This window comes from Oryctolagus cuniculus, chromosome 18 (genome assembly GCF_964237555.1).
Source record: "Oryctolagus cuniculus chromosome 18, mOryCun1.1, whole genome shotgun sequence".
Lineage (NCBI taxonomy): Eukaryota > Metazoa > Chordata > Mammalia > Lagomorpha > Leporidae > Oryctolagus > Oryctolagus cuniculus.
This window is the reverse complement of record NC_091449.1, coordinates 22,773,000-22,786,885: the sequence shown is the minus strand read 5'-3', so window position 1 is coordinate 22,786,885 and position 13,886 is coordinate 22,773,000. Positions and strand designations below refer to the sequence as shown.

The window sequence follows — 13,886 nt, the reverse complement described above, 5'->3', positions numbered from 1 at the left end:
CTTTAAGGTAGGCCTGGGCGTTGGGAGGTGTCACCCCATCAGCGGGCAGCAGACCTCCGGGAGAAGGCATACTGTGATTAGCAGGCTGCGTGCCCTGACACACCTGGTTTGCGTCTTCATGCCCTTTGGTTTTTAACCTTGTCCACAATGATTTTCCCCATAGACAAAACTATGGATTCCACATTTGTAAGCTCTGATGAGTTCCCATGTATTGGGGGAGTTTCGAGTTCCAGATCATTCAGATGGAAAATGACATGAGAAACCCAGAGCAGTGTGTCTGCCGTTTCCCACGTGGATGGCTGTGCTTCCTCTGATCACCCACCACTTGTTAGACGCTCTCAGCCCCTTGATGGCAGCTCGACACAGATGACCTATTTTTTTCTTTCAAGTTGTATTTTATTTATTTGAAAGGCAGAGTTACAGAGAGGCAGAGGTAGAGAGAGAGAGCGGTCTTCCATCTGCTGGTTCACTCCCCAAATGGCCACAACTGCCAGAGGTGGGCTCTTCCAGAGCCAGGAGCTTCTCCCAGGTCTCCCACATGGGTGCAGGGGCCCAGGGACTTGGCCATCTGCTGCTTTCCCAGGCACATTAGCAGGAATCTGGATTAGAAGTGGAGCATGGGCTAACGCTGTGGTGTGGCGGCTAAAGCAGCTGTCTGCAGTGCCAGCATCTCATATGGAGATCAGTTCAACTCCCAGCTGCTCCACTTCTGATCCAGCTCTCTGCTGTGGTCTGGGAAAGCTGTGGACGATGCCCCAAGCCCTTGGGCTCCTGCACCCGTGTGAGAGAAACGGATGAAGCTCCTGTCTCCTGGCTTCAGGTCAGCACAGCTCCGGCCACTGCAGCCATCTGTGGTGCCCCTTTACCCCCGGGGTGCTGACGTGGGGCAACTTCTGCTCACTGGAAAGCAAGGGAGGTGGAGAGGTGAGGACAGGACCACAACAGGCACCGCGACCTCCCTAGTGGGCCAGGGAAGGACCAGCTTCATCCTCTCAGCCCAGGGGACTGAGATGGGGAGGGAGGGGCTGGTGACCATGAGCACAGGGAGCCCAGGGCCAGGCAGGGGCTCTTCCTGCCAGTGGGGGCTCCAGGCCTGTCAGAGGTCCACCTTCGTGGGTGTGGGGCAGCCCCCCACAGCGGTTGTGGGGTGCCTGTCCTGAGCAGGGCCAGGCTGCCCAGGGCTGAGGCAGCTATATCCCCATATCAGCTCTGCCCAGGACGTCACCCTGGAACTGACCGAGTCCGGGTGGCCTGCCTGAGAGATGCTCAGTGCTGTGAGTGTGCACCTGGGGCTCGAGGTACCTGGGACCCCCACACCCCTCAGGGTCCCCCACCGCCCACCCTCCCCCCTGTGCCCTGGCCTCCTGAGGTCATGTGCCCCACCTCACCCCTCCTCTGTCAGCCAGACCCTGGCCATCTCTCCACCACTCTGCTCCTACTTATTCTCCAGGTTCTAGCACAACATGGAGGCAGAAGCCCTTATCCCCATGCTAAGGTGGGCTTCTGAGTCATGCCAGAGACAGCCCAAGATGGCTCCATCCCTGCAGGTCACCGGAGCCCACCCTCCAGCCACGGGGCCTCTCTCCCTGCATCTGTGGGAACAGCCTCCAAGTCCGACTCCTGCCCCAGGCCCCACTCCTGCCAGCACAGACCCAGGGGCAGGGCCATAAGCTGCACCCTCCCCACGGTCTGTACTGCGGGAGCCCACAAGCAGGTTCAGAGCCACAGAGACCACATCCCTGGCCACCCTTCAGACTAGGTCTTCATAAGCCTTGAGCCTGGCCCCTGAAGCCAGGCACCTGCTGGACAACTGCCCACATGCTAGGCTGGTGCCCCAACCCTGTGGACACAGCTCTGGAGTGGCGATGGCCAGGCTGTGTTGCCTGGGAGCATGGGGACCCGCAAGCCACCCCCTCTACTTAACAGAAACAGAGGCCTCAGAGTAAGAGTGCCCAGTGCTTGCCCCACGTCCAGCTCTGTCTCTGCCTGCAGTCCTGAGTCCCAGGGTCACTCGGCTCTGGCCAAATGCTGACCAGTGCCTGCCTGTGACCACAGCTGGGCTCAAGGTCAGGCCCTGGGGACAGGTGTGCCGCCTCATGTTGGGGTTTCTGACCCCAGTCCCGCCCTGGGGTGAGCTGGGGTGCGGAGGACTCACTGCAGGAACCCAAGCCTGTCAGGGATGAGGCAGCCGCCCTCATCGTCCTCTTCTTCAGTCTCCAACAGTGCTACTCCTCGGAGTCCCTACAGCCGAGAGGGTACCCGGATAAGAACTCACTGGGGGAGCTGTCTGCCAGTCCCCTCTCCCCGTGTCCCCAGGGAGGTGGGGTCTGGCTCTCACAGGCACAGTCCTTGAGGCAGGGCCCCACCTTCTCCCTCAGCAACCTGGCCCGTACCTGCTCATATTTCATGATGAGCGCTACTCTCTCCTGGGCCCTCCGGGACCTCAAGGCATTCACATCCAATCTGTAAGACACACACGCACATGGGAGCCAGCACCGGGGAGCCCACGGGAATGCTGCCCTGAGGGCTGTCCCCCTGGTCAGAGGTGGGGCAGCCACACAGCCAGACAGGCGGGAACCTGGTGGCCTGGTCCCTGGAGGATGACTTGTGCAGAGCTCAGGGACTAGGGACGGTGGGGAAGGACAGCCCCCACCTTGCCTCCCTTGCCCTCGGAAAGGATGCTCCTCCCCCAGCCTGGCAGCCACGAGTCTTCCAGGGAGCCCAAGTCTATGGGGCTCCCTGGCCTGCTCCCAGCTCCCGCATCTCTCTGGCTCTCAGAGCTGGCCTCCCTTCCCCACCTGATACCAGCTGACCAGACACCTATTCTTGAACCCGTGTCCAGACTCAGACTCACACCAAGGCCCATTCAACACTGGTGACCAGCAGAGCGGGAAGAATGAGATGACTGTAATCATGCTCTACACACAGGGGCAGCACTCAGAGCTCCGCCACATTGCCCATGGAACCTGGCATGGGAGACCAGGGCCACCCACCTAGGCGGGACCTTCCCCACGCCACAGCTCATGCAGAGAGCAAGTCCCACTCACCTCCGTTGAGTATCCATGTGATTCTCTGAAATGCGCCTGCTGCCCACACTACCAACTGGTCAGTTGGGCAGTAGACGCACTACTGGCCTCTGGTCGCCTCCCAGCCCAGAGTGCGCATCTCAGTGACTGTGATATCACAGAAGTCTGCCAGCCAACCCCAAGTGGCTCTGCTGTAGCAGGGCTCAGGGTCCTCAGGCCTGGCTTCATTAAAGGTCACCAGAAGTGGGGCCTGTGTTCTCCCCAGGGCCCAGGTGAAGAGGGCAGGGCTCTGGCAGAACTGCCCCGGAACCAGGGGTGCCAGGGCCCTCTGCTACCGGCCGTAACGGTCCCAAGTCCCAGGCAACCGGCACCTCTCACCCCTCCTTTCTGCCTCTGCAATTGTATTATAGCCCAACTGTGAAGGCCTCTTTCTTAGAACACAAGGTCGCATAGGGAGTCCCACATAGACCTGTCCCCACACTCCGGGGCTGCCCCTGCCATGACCTGAACTGAGACTCCCGGGGGTGCAGCCTCCTGTCCTACCACAGGCCCCACCCCAGCACTGCCACCCTCTGCTGCCCCTCCTGCTCTGTTCCAGCCCTTCTTCCCTGGAGTTGTAGGAGGTGGACACAGGGGGTCCTCTGGGATGGAGGCAGGGGAGCATCCCGCTGAGCACCTCAAGCCAGCGTGGCCCAGCCTGTCCAGAGCGGGAACCAGGGCCCTGTCCTGGACACGGGCCAGGGCTTCAGGCACAGAGCACTGAGAACTGGGCACCAGCACCTGAGCCGCATGCTGGTAACACCGGGCTGCTGCTGACCATAAGGACAGGGACAGCATGCGTCAGGCTGCAGGCAGGAGTAGCCACAGGCCCGTGGCTCCCCAGGGTGCTGATCACAAGGTTGCTTCCCCTGGGAAAGTGGCTCAGCCCTCCCCCAGCACCTCCTTGGTCCTGGGCCTCACACTGCCCCTAGGCTGCCACCTTGGGGCCACAGTCAGTTCTTTTCCCTTCAAGGGCCCACTGCTCTGCCTCTCTGCCCACTTCCTCTGCCCTGGCATGGAGACCAGAGGGTGCAGGGCCCTGGTCACCCACACACCTGCTGGCCTCCTCTGTGGAGTGTGAATGAGTGCACCGCTGTGTCGTGTCCAGAGATGCTATCCAGCAACACTTGGGTTTTAACTGATTCTTTTATTCCCCCTCCCCACTCAGCGTCTCCGCTTTTAAATTGCATTGTAAACTCTTTTGGAGATTCACAAAGTGCTGTAAAATAACACAGTGAGTGCTGAATGGGGACCACTCAGCTTCAGCAGTAAAATGTTCCTAATTGGGTGGAGGATGCCCATTCATTTTCCTTTCTCTGCCTGAGTTCAAACTCCAGATGCCTAGGCTTAGTGTTCTCCACATTGCGTTTTCCTTCACTGGGGGGGAGGTTTGTTCCCCAGAGTCCGTGTGCAGGGAGCATGGGTGCATGGGCCCCAACCCAGCTCCTGCATGGACTGACGCTGGCCTCCTGGGGTGGCTTAGGGTGCACAGGGGTGAGTTCCCATTGTTGTTGCTACAAATGTTTCCTTATTACCAAGGTGTTGTTACAAATGTTTAATTCGTGGATCTGGGTGGGTGGTTGCTTCCATCCACTGTTCCCCTCACCAGAGGCCTGCAGTGGCCAGTGGCTGAGGCCTTAAAATAAATAAATCTTTAAACAATAAAAATTAAAGTTCAAAATAAAAGCAAGTTCCTCTACTTTTCTCCCTCTTTCTCTCTACATCTTTGACTCTACCCGCCTCTCCCTGCACCCCCATGGGATGTTGGCCAACGTGTTGGAGGAAGCACGAAGGCCCTCCAGAGCTGTGAGCCAATCAGCTCGTGTGGCTTGCACAGCGCCCCAGTCTGTGGGATTCTGTCACAGCAGCAGAGAGCGGACCGAGACACCTGGTGTCACCTGTGTCCTCACTGCACATAGATTTGCATCTGTCGGACGGGGTGTGGTGGGACACAGCCCCAGGGTCCCACAGGTGGGGTAATGAGGGCTCTCTAGTCCCCAAGCCCTCCCGTCCCCTGGGCTCCCTTTCACTCCTGCAGAGGCAGGGGTCCCCCATTGCTCCTCTGTGGAGGGAGCTCAGTGAGCACAAAGAGCAGGTCCTCCCTGGGGTAAGTGCTTTAGACAGAGTTTGTGGCACCAAGAGGGGTGTGGGACCTTTAAGAGGCGGGCAGAGTAGGAGGTTGCTAGGTGAGATGGGGTGGGGCCCTGGGAAGGCATGAGTGCTGGGCTCCCAGAATCAGGGCTGGGCCAGCCAAAGGCAGGAAATGCATCTGGGTCTCCCTCCCTCCTGGGTGATGGAACCCCAGTGCTTGGACCACCACCTACAGGCACCACCTGAACCCCCGAGTGTGCATTAGTGGGGAGCTGGAATGGCAGCCAAGGAGCTTGGAATAGAACCAGGCCCTCTGACTGGGGATGTGGGCAACCCAATCCGGGATTTCACCGCTGCCTGGTGCGCCCATCCTGACGCATTCTCTCTGTGAAGGCAGCCCAGGTACAAGTGTGGGAGAAACAGGAAAAGGATCAGCCCACCCTGCCCCACCCCAGCAAGCCCCTGGGGACAGGAGCAGCCACTCCACCCTGTCTGGGCCTCCCAGAAGCTCATTGGTCACCAGGATGTCACAGATGCTCCTCCCGAGACAGCCCTGTTCCGAGTGCCCTCAGTGAGTTGTGTCAAAGCAGGGGGCAGGTGGCAGATCCAGGCTCAGAGGGCACAGACAGGCGTGCGGGGGGCCTGAGACAGGCGGCAGCATCATGACCACAGGGCTGAGCCACCACAGACACCCAGATCCTGGGTCCACTGTGCGGGAGACCCCACACGGGGTGTGTTTGCGGGGTCACAGCTGCGTCCACAGTTGGGGGTTGGCACTGGGACCAGCTGAGGCAGGAGAGAGGATTTCTGGATCATGGCCAGGGGCGTTCATGCCCCCTGAGCTTTAGGTCTTCCTGTCCGGTCAGGGACCCCTTCCCACCCCTTATGTCCCTTGGGCCTGGAGGTGGGAGGTCTCATATGCATCTACAGGTGGGCACCACTGCCACCGTGCACGGCCTCACACTGAGCAGCCGAGCAGGTCTCTCTGCAGAGGGCGGGGCAGCAGAGTGGCAGCTGCTGTGCAGTGTTGCGCGCCCGGCTCTGAGCCGCAGTGTGCTCACGGTGACGCTGGGACTCTCCCTGCCGCTCTGAAGCTGGCTGGCCGGCTATGCCTGGTCGGTGATGCGTGTGCCCTGAGGATCTCAGCCACGGCGATGGAGATCACACCCCCACCCACCCCGCCCCACACTGCACCCCTGCAGGAACAACACGGACAGCCCTGGATCCAGCCGCCACTGGCAGTCATGGCAGCCGGCCCCGCTGCACCACCCGCCTCCCACACCCACGCCCAGTGTCCGGTCCAGCACTGAGCAGACTCTGTGCAATGCGAGCTTTTATTGTTGCCTCCTCCAATGAGAGGCCGGCAGGCAGCAGGTGGGCTGCACCTGCTGACCACGTACATGTGGGACGGCCCTGGGTCTTCTGGCCGGGAGGGCTCCCTTAACAAAGAGGATCTGAGAAGATTTTATTCTGCAAAGAGAAGTCGGGACACCTGGTGAGGCCGGGGCCAAGAGACACCTGCAGGGCGCAAGCACAGGGCACTTCCTGGGGAGGAGCTGCAGCCTGGCACTGGATCTGGGCAGCTAAAGGCAGATCCTCTCCTGCACCCGGGTGCCTGAGAAGCTCTCGTAAAAATCCCTCCCTTGATGAGGAATGAGGAGGAGGTTCTCTGTGGGGGGTGCAGGTGAGGCTGGGACAGGCAGGGGCTACACGGAAGGCCTGGCAAGGCGGCAGGGGCACCGGAGGCCTCCAGGAGCACACAGACCCCAGTCCGCTGGCCCCTTCTGTCTCTGGCACACTTGCAGCCTAGCAGTGCCCGTCCCCGCCTGTGCTCACCTGCAGTCAGGGTTCGGTCTGCTTTTTCCCCAGCTGTCGCCAGGCCCGGGAGGACAGGAAGGGCTGTTGGAGGCCTGGTTCCATGCTCTGGAGCCCCAGATGGCCCTTTGGGGTCCAGGGAGAAGGAAACATGAGGTCTGGGGTGGAGGAGGGCACCCGAGGGGTCAGGGTGAGTTAGTGAGATTTGAAGGCAGGCAGCACCCAGCGCCCACGGCTTGAAGAAGTTTCAGGCTCTGGCGCTGGAGAGGCTCTGATCAGGGAGGCCAGAGCTGAGGTCTGACACAAGAGGCAGGGCTGCTGTGGGGACAGTGGCCCTGGAGGGTCTCAGGCCTGCCTGGGGGAGCTGAACGGCCATGGAGCCCAGGGATCCAGGTGCACGCAGTCTCCCTTCCTGTACTTGCCCGCACCGCGGGGGTGGCGGCCCGCAACTCTGCGTCCTCATCTGGAGGTTCTTCCCACAGAGTCCCAGGCCGGGCTGTGGTGGGCACGAGGAGTGCCCCCTCCCCAGGGGCACGGAAGGAGCCGGTGTTGGGCCAGGCCCGGCTGGACTCACCACGACACTGATCGCGTGCCCCTTATCCTCCGCTGTCAGTTTCCCATCACACACTGTATCAGTGCCAGGGTGTTTTGCAGCACTAGCGGGTCACTTTGGTAATTTTGCACATAGGAAATATACTCATCAGAGGGTCCTGACAGAAATTCATACACAGCTGTCTGCACAGCCGGCAGATGTCACAATCTGAAGAGAAATGGAAGGCATGGGTCACGGCAGGTGCGTCCCTTCACCCGCCCTGGGAGCCAGCACTGCCCTGGAAAGCTGGCCCCTGCCCCCAGAGCACCCCCAGCCCAGGCGTCCGTGGCTGGCACCCACTGGCAAGAGAGAACAGGAGCCAGGCAGCGCCGAGCAGCACCAGGCAAGCAGGCTTCATGGTGCAGGGACAGCCGCTGCCATCGCGGGGCCCTTTATACCTGCTCCGTGCCCCCAGTGGGGCAGGAGGGGCCTGTCCTCCCCCAGGGTGGGTGTGTTCCCTCCCCGCCCCCCCAGGCCACAGCTTGCATGACCTGCAGTTGCAGAGGGTACACGTGTGTGTGTGTTGATGTTGGCCGAGTCCAGCCCTGGGTTAACACAGGGCTTGGCTCCTTCTCCCTCTCTTTCCGGGGACCTGACCATGGGCCCATGCCTGGGTGCAGGGAAGGAGCAGAACCAGTGGAAACCCTGCCTGGGCAAGGGGAGAAAGTGCCACACAGGGCCTCTGGAGCCCTGGGCCAGCTCAGCCTCTTGCACCTTGCTGGGACCTTGACGACCGGCTGCTGTGACTATGGGAACTGCAGGACACCCAGTGCCAGTGTGGCGGGCAGGCCAGAGCGCAGGTCCTCTGCTTCTCTCTTGCACTCACAGCCCTGAAGGCTAGGGGGCATGGGTAGACCAGTTGTCTCTAAACACCTACTTGGCATTTGACCACATTCTGCTCTTTGGGGCTCGAGGGCCCTGGCTGGGCTGGGACAGATGCCCAGGTCCTTGTCTTCCCGTGGGGAGAACAGAACTGGGACACACAGAGAAGTGCAGCCTTGTCAAAAGGCAGGGGTCGTGCACGACTTCTCCATCTCTTCCAGCGCCTGCGCTCCACAGCAGATGCCCCAGGGGAGCCCAGCTCCCTTCTGTCCCTGGCTTCCCCGCACACACCCTCTCCCACCCTGCTGCCTCTGCCACCTCCTGCCCCAGTCTCCCTCCCTCGAGGGCCTCCTTCCATTTATTTTTTTAAATTTATTTGAAAACCAGAGTTACAGAGAAGCATTGACAGAGTCAGAGAGAGAGCAAGAGGTCTTCCACCTGCTGGTTCACTCCCCAGATGGCCACAACAGCTGGAGCTGCGTTGATCCGAAGCCAGGAGCTTCTTCAGGGTCTCGCATGTGGGTACAGGGGCCCAAGGACCTGGGCCATCTTCTACTGCTCTCCCAGGCCATAGCAGAGAGCTAGATCGGAAGAGGAATGGCTGGGTCTAGAACCGGTGCCCATATGGTGAGGGATGTCTTGCAGCTGCAAGTCCACCTCCCCCACACAGGAGCAGCACAGCTGGGGCTGGCCGGAAGCTGGCCAGGAAGCAGCAGTGGGACAGGACTCTAGGCGTTCTGATCTGGGATGCCCACATCCTAAGCAGCAGTGGAACCCGCTGTGCCCTAGCACCTGCCCTGCACGTGAGTTCTTGCTGTTGCAGAACTGGGCTGGTAGAGGGAAGATTGTGCTAAGGCGAGTTCCGCTTCCTTGGCTTGCTCTGCTCTCATCCACCTGCACGCGCTTGCCTTCCACTGTCCACTGTGGCCAGGATCAGCAAGAGGCCCTGGTGGGGAGTGCTGATGTGCTTGGTGCTCCCCAGGGTGCAGCCCAGGAGCCCAAGTCAGACTCTTCCCCCTGTGAATTCCCCAGTCGCAGACATTCTGTAGGAGCGACAGCAAGTCTCAGCCCAGAGCACACTCGCCCCTGCGCGTTCGGGCTTGCCCTCCCCTGTCTTCAGTTCTCCGTGGTTTCCCTCCCTTGTGGAGGGATGGGAGTTCCAGGAACATGAGGGCTGTCAGAGGAGCTGAGGGCGTGGCCGGCTTCTCTGAAGTCTCTAAACAAGGACACGTTCACATGGGTAGGAGAGGACTTCAATAAGTTCATGGATATTAGCATTTAAAGTGCAGGGGCCAGGGTGGTGCTACAGCAGGGTAAGCAGCCACTTGCAATGATGGCATCCCATAGTGGAGAGCCGGTTTGAGTCCTGGCTGCTCAGCTTTGGATCCAGCTCTCTGCTAACAGGCCTGGGAAAGCAGTGGAAGACGGCCCCAATATGTGGGCCACTGCTCCCGCATCGGAGCCACAGTTGGAATTCTGGTTCCTGACCTTGGCTTGGCATAGAACTGGATCTCAAGGACTTTTGGGGAATCAACCAGTAATTGAAGGATTTGTCTCTCTCTTTCACTGTCACTCTACCTTTTGAATAAATAAATAATTCCCCCCCCCTTTTTTTTTAAAGATTTATTTATTTATTTGAAAGTCAGAGTTACACAGAGAGAGGAGAGGCAGAGACAGAGAGAGAGAGAGAGAGAGAGAGAGGTCTTCCATCTGTTGGTTCACTGCCCAAATGGCCGCAATGGCCAGAGCTTACCTGATCTGAAGCCAGGAGCCAGGAGCTGTATCTGGGTCTCCCACATGGGTGCAGGGGTCCAAACACTTGGACATCTGCTGCTGCTTCTCCTGCCTCCCCCTTTCTCTCTCCGTCTCCCTCTACCTGTCCCCTTTCAAATAAATTAAATAAATTCTTTTTTTTTTTTTGACAGGCAGAGTGGACAGTGAGAGAGAGAGACAGAGAGAAAGGTCTTCCTTTGCCGTTGGTTCACCCTACAATGGCCACCGTGGCTGGCGCGCTGCGGCCAGCACACCGCACTGATCCGATGGCAGGAGCCAGGTGCTTCTCCAGGTCTCCCATGGGGTGCAGGGCCCAAGCACTTGGGCCATCCTCCACTGCACTCCCTGGCCACAGCAGAGAGCTGGCCTGGAAGAGGGGCAACTGGGACAGAATCCGGCGCCCCGACCAGGACTAGAACCCGGTGTGCCGGCACCGCAAGGTGGAGGATTAGCCTAGTGAGCCGCGGCGCCGGCAAATAAATTAAATAAATTCTTAAAAGTAAATTAATCACTACAATAAAACATGAGCATAAGATAAAAAAAAAAAAAAAGTAAATTGGGCATACTTGTGTGGGTCTATTTCTGGATTCTCTATTCTGTTTTACTGATCTGTGTGTCTAACCCTTCCCCCCATCAACATCACACAGAGTTGATTGCCAAAGCTATATAAAATGGATTCCTCCTACTCGGTTCTTCTTTTTATTAAAAAAAAAAAAAGACTTATTTATTTGAAAGTCAGAGTTAACAGAGAAAGGGGAGAGACAGAGAGTGAAAGGTCTTCCATTTGCTGGTTCATTCCCCAGTGGCTGCGATGGCCAGAGCTGAGCCAGGAGCCAGGAGCTTCATCCCACATGGGTGCAGAGGCTCAAACACTTGGACCATCTTTCACTGCTTTTCCCAGGCACATTAGCAGGAAGCTGGATTGGAAGTGGAGAAGCTGGGACAGATATTGGCTGCCCATAAGGGATGCCAGCATTGCAGGTAGCAGCTTTACCTGCTGTGCCACAATACTGGCCCCACTTCTTCTTTTTTTGGAGCTCTTTTAGTTATTCTAGTTCTTTTCTCTTTTCATATATGTTATGGAATATCTTGCTTATATCCACAAAATCATTTTGTGGAATTTTGGTAGGAACTGCATTAAACCCATATACCAGTTTGGGAAGAGCTTTATTATGTTGTCTTTTGATTCAGGAACACAGTGTGTCACTCCCTTTATTTAGATCTTTGATTTCTTTCATCAGAATTTTACAGTTTTAAATATATAAGTAAATACATAAGTACTATATATGTTTTGTTATATTTACTCTGAAGTTATTTTTTCCAGCAATTGCAAATTCCAGTAAACAGAAATCCAATTGATTTTTATTTCTTTATCCTCTATCCTGCAACCTTGCTGAATTCTTTTATTAGTTATAAAAAGAGAGGCTTTTAAAATTATTGTTCCTTGAGATTTTTCTGCATAGACAATCATATTATCTGAAAATAGGGCAGTTTTTCTTTCTTTCTTATTTGTGTGGTTCTTTATTTCCTTTTCTCGCCTTACAGCAATGGAGAGAATTGGCTACAACATCTAGTTCTTTTTTTTTTTTTTTTTTTTTTTTTTGACAGGCAGAGTGGACAGTGAGAGAGAGAGACAGAGAGAAAGGTCTTCCTTTGCCGTTGGTTCACCCTCCAATGGCCGCCGCTGCAGCCGGCGCACCGCGCTGATCCGATGGCAGGAGCCAGGATCCAGGTGCTTTTCCTGGTCTCCCATGGGGTGCAGGGCCCAAGCACCTGGGCCATCCTCCACTGCACTCCCTGGCCATAGCAGAGAGCTGGCCTGGAAGAGGGGCAACCGGGACAGAATCCGGCGCCCCAACCGGGACTAGAACCCGGTGTGCCGGCGCCGCAAGGTGGAGGATTAGCCTATTGAGCCACGGCGCCGGCTCTCTAGTTCTTTTAAAAAAAAAAGAGATTTATTTATTTTACTTGAAAATCAGAGTTATAGGAAGAGAGGGAGAGATGGAGAGAGAGGGAGGAGAGAGATCATTCATCTGCTAGTTCTTTCCCCCAAATGGCCACAATGGGCTAGGCCAAAGCCAGGAGCCAGGAGCTTCATCTAGGTCTCCCATGTGGTTCCAAGAGCCCAAGCATTTGGGCCATCCTCCACTACCCTCCCAGGTGCATTTAACAGGGAGCTGGATCAGAAGTGCAGCAGCCAGGACTAGAAATGACTTCCAAATGGGATGCTGGCACTGCCTACAGCTGATTCACCTGCTACACCACAGCGCCAGCCCCTACGATATTGAGTTCTATGTTGAGTATGTCCCTGGGTCATTAAGAAAAGTATCTTACTTTTAAGTTCCTGAGTTCTATAACCTTTATTATTAAGTTTTAGTTTTATTTCTTTGTGATCAGAGAAAATCTGCGACATTTTCTGATGAAGTCTTCCATATAAAAGGTAATAAATCCAGTGAAATTCCCTCATCCTCACTCTGCAGCTGCCTACCTCCCATTCTTCGTTAGCACAAGCTGGGATTTGACATCAAAGCTATTTTTCACACCACGTAGTCTTGCATTCTCAGATAACTTTTGATGTCTGGCACTTAATGTACTATAAGACACACAGAAATTATTTGGACGTGGTGTTATGTTTAATTAGTTGCATGTCCACCTCACTTCTCAGAACAATTGCTTCTCCATCCTTAAGTTCCTAACTTTGGATCTTTTCCCAAGGCGCAGCCTCAAATAACTTCTTCATTTGTGATTTAGCTCGAGTCTCTTTATATCTGAAAACTGTCTTTCCACTGCCTTCACACGTAAATGACAACTTGACTGAGAATCAAATATGCAGACTATTAAGATTTCTCTTGAAAACCCTGTAGGCACTATGGCATTGTATCAAACACAAGAATAGCTGGCTCTCCAATCTGCAGGTTCTGCCTCCATAGATTCAACCAACCACAGATCAAAAATATTCAGAAAAGGCTTTTTTCTGTACTAATCATACAAGGGTTTTTTCTCATCATTATTTCCTAAGCAATATAGTATGACACCTATTCATACAACATGCATATTGTATTGGGTATCAAATAATCTAGAGATGATTTAAAGTATATGTGAGGATTGCATCAATTATAGGCAAATACTATGCCATTTCATATAAAGGACTTGGGCATCCATAGAATTCAGAATTCACAGGAGTCCCGTAATCAATACACCGAGGATACAGCTCTATATCATTCATTGTACATATCTAGGTGCTGTGTTTGCCAAGAGATTGATTGTGTAGGTTCCCCTGGGTCCTGCTTTCTGCCTGCCTTGGCTATGGTCATTCTACTTCTAGGTAAGGCTGGAGAGCAAGCAATATACACAACACCGGGTTTCTGGCAAGCATGCATCTGCTGCATCCTTTTCCTGACATAGAGTCTTCCTCTGTCTCTGTGACCTGGTTCTGTGCTCCCAGGATGTATGCACACCATAGTCCCTCCTATGTGCCTTGCCTACGGAAGCCACTCAAAGCTCGACTCGCCAGCAACAGTATCCTACACAAACCAGTGCACAAGTAAGCTGCCTCTCTCATCTTCCTGCTCTCCCTGAATGAAGACAGGAAAAGCTGGAGTTGTAAGAGGCCTCTAGACATCTCAGAAAGTTGTGTTTCAGCAAAAGAAGGTGACTTTTCATTTGGTACAACTTGGATCTCTTAGCCTAAGAATACGACAGTGGAAAAAGACAAGCTACTACCTCCA

The 13,886-nt window shown here is 55.6% G+C and overlaps 1 protein-coding gene across 1 annotated transcript in view; it reads right to left on the bottom strand.

The window, feature by feature from the left end:
* Window positions 1–3,134, bottom strand: part of LOC138846705 (TBC1 domain family member 3D-like) — a 90,768-nt gene extending 87,634 nt beyond the window's left edge. Inside the window, exon 1 of the mRNA XM_070063237.1 lies at window positions 3,048–3,134. The gene's annotated coding sequence lies outside the window, so the exon portion shown is untranslated. The remainder of the gene's footprint in view (window positions 1–3,047) is intronic.
* Between the last annotated feature and the right edge of the window lie 10,752 nt (window positions 3,135–13,886).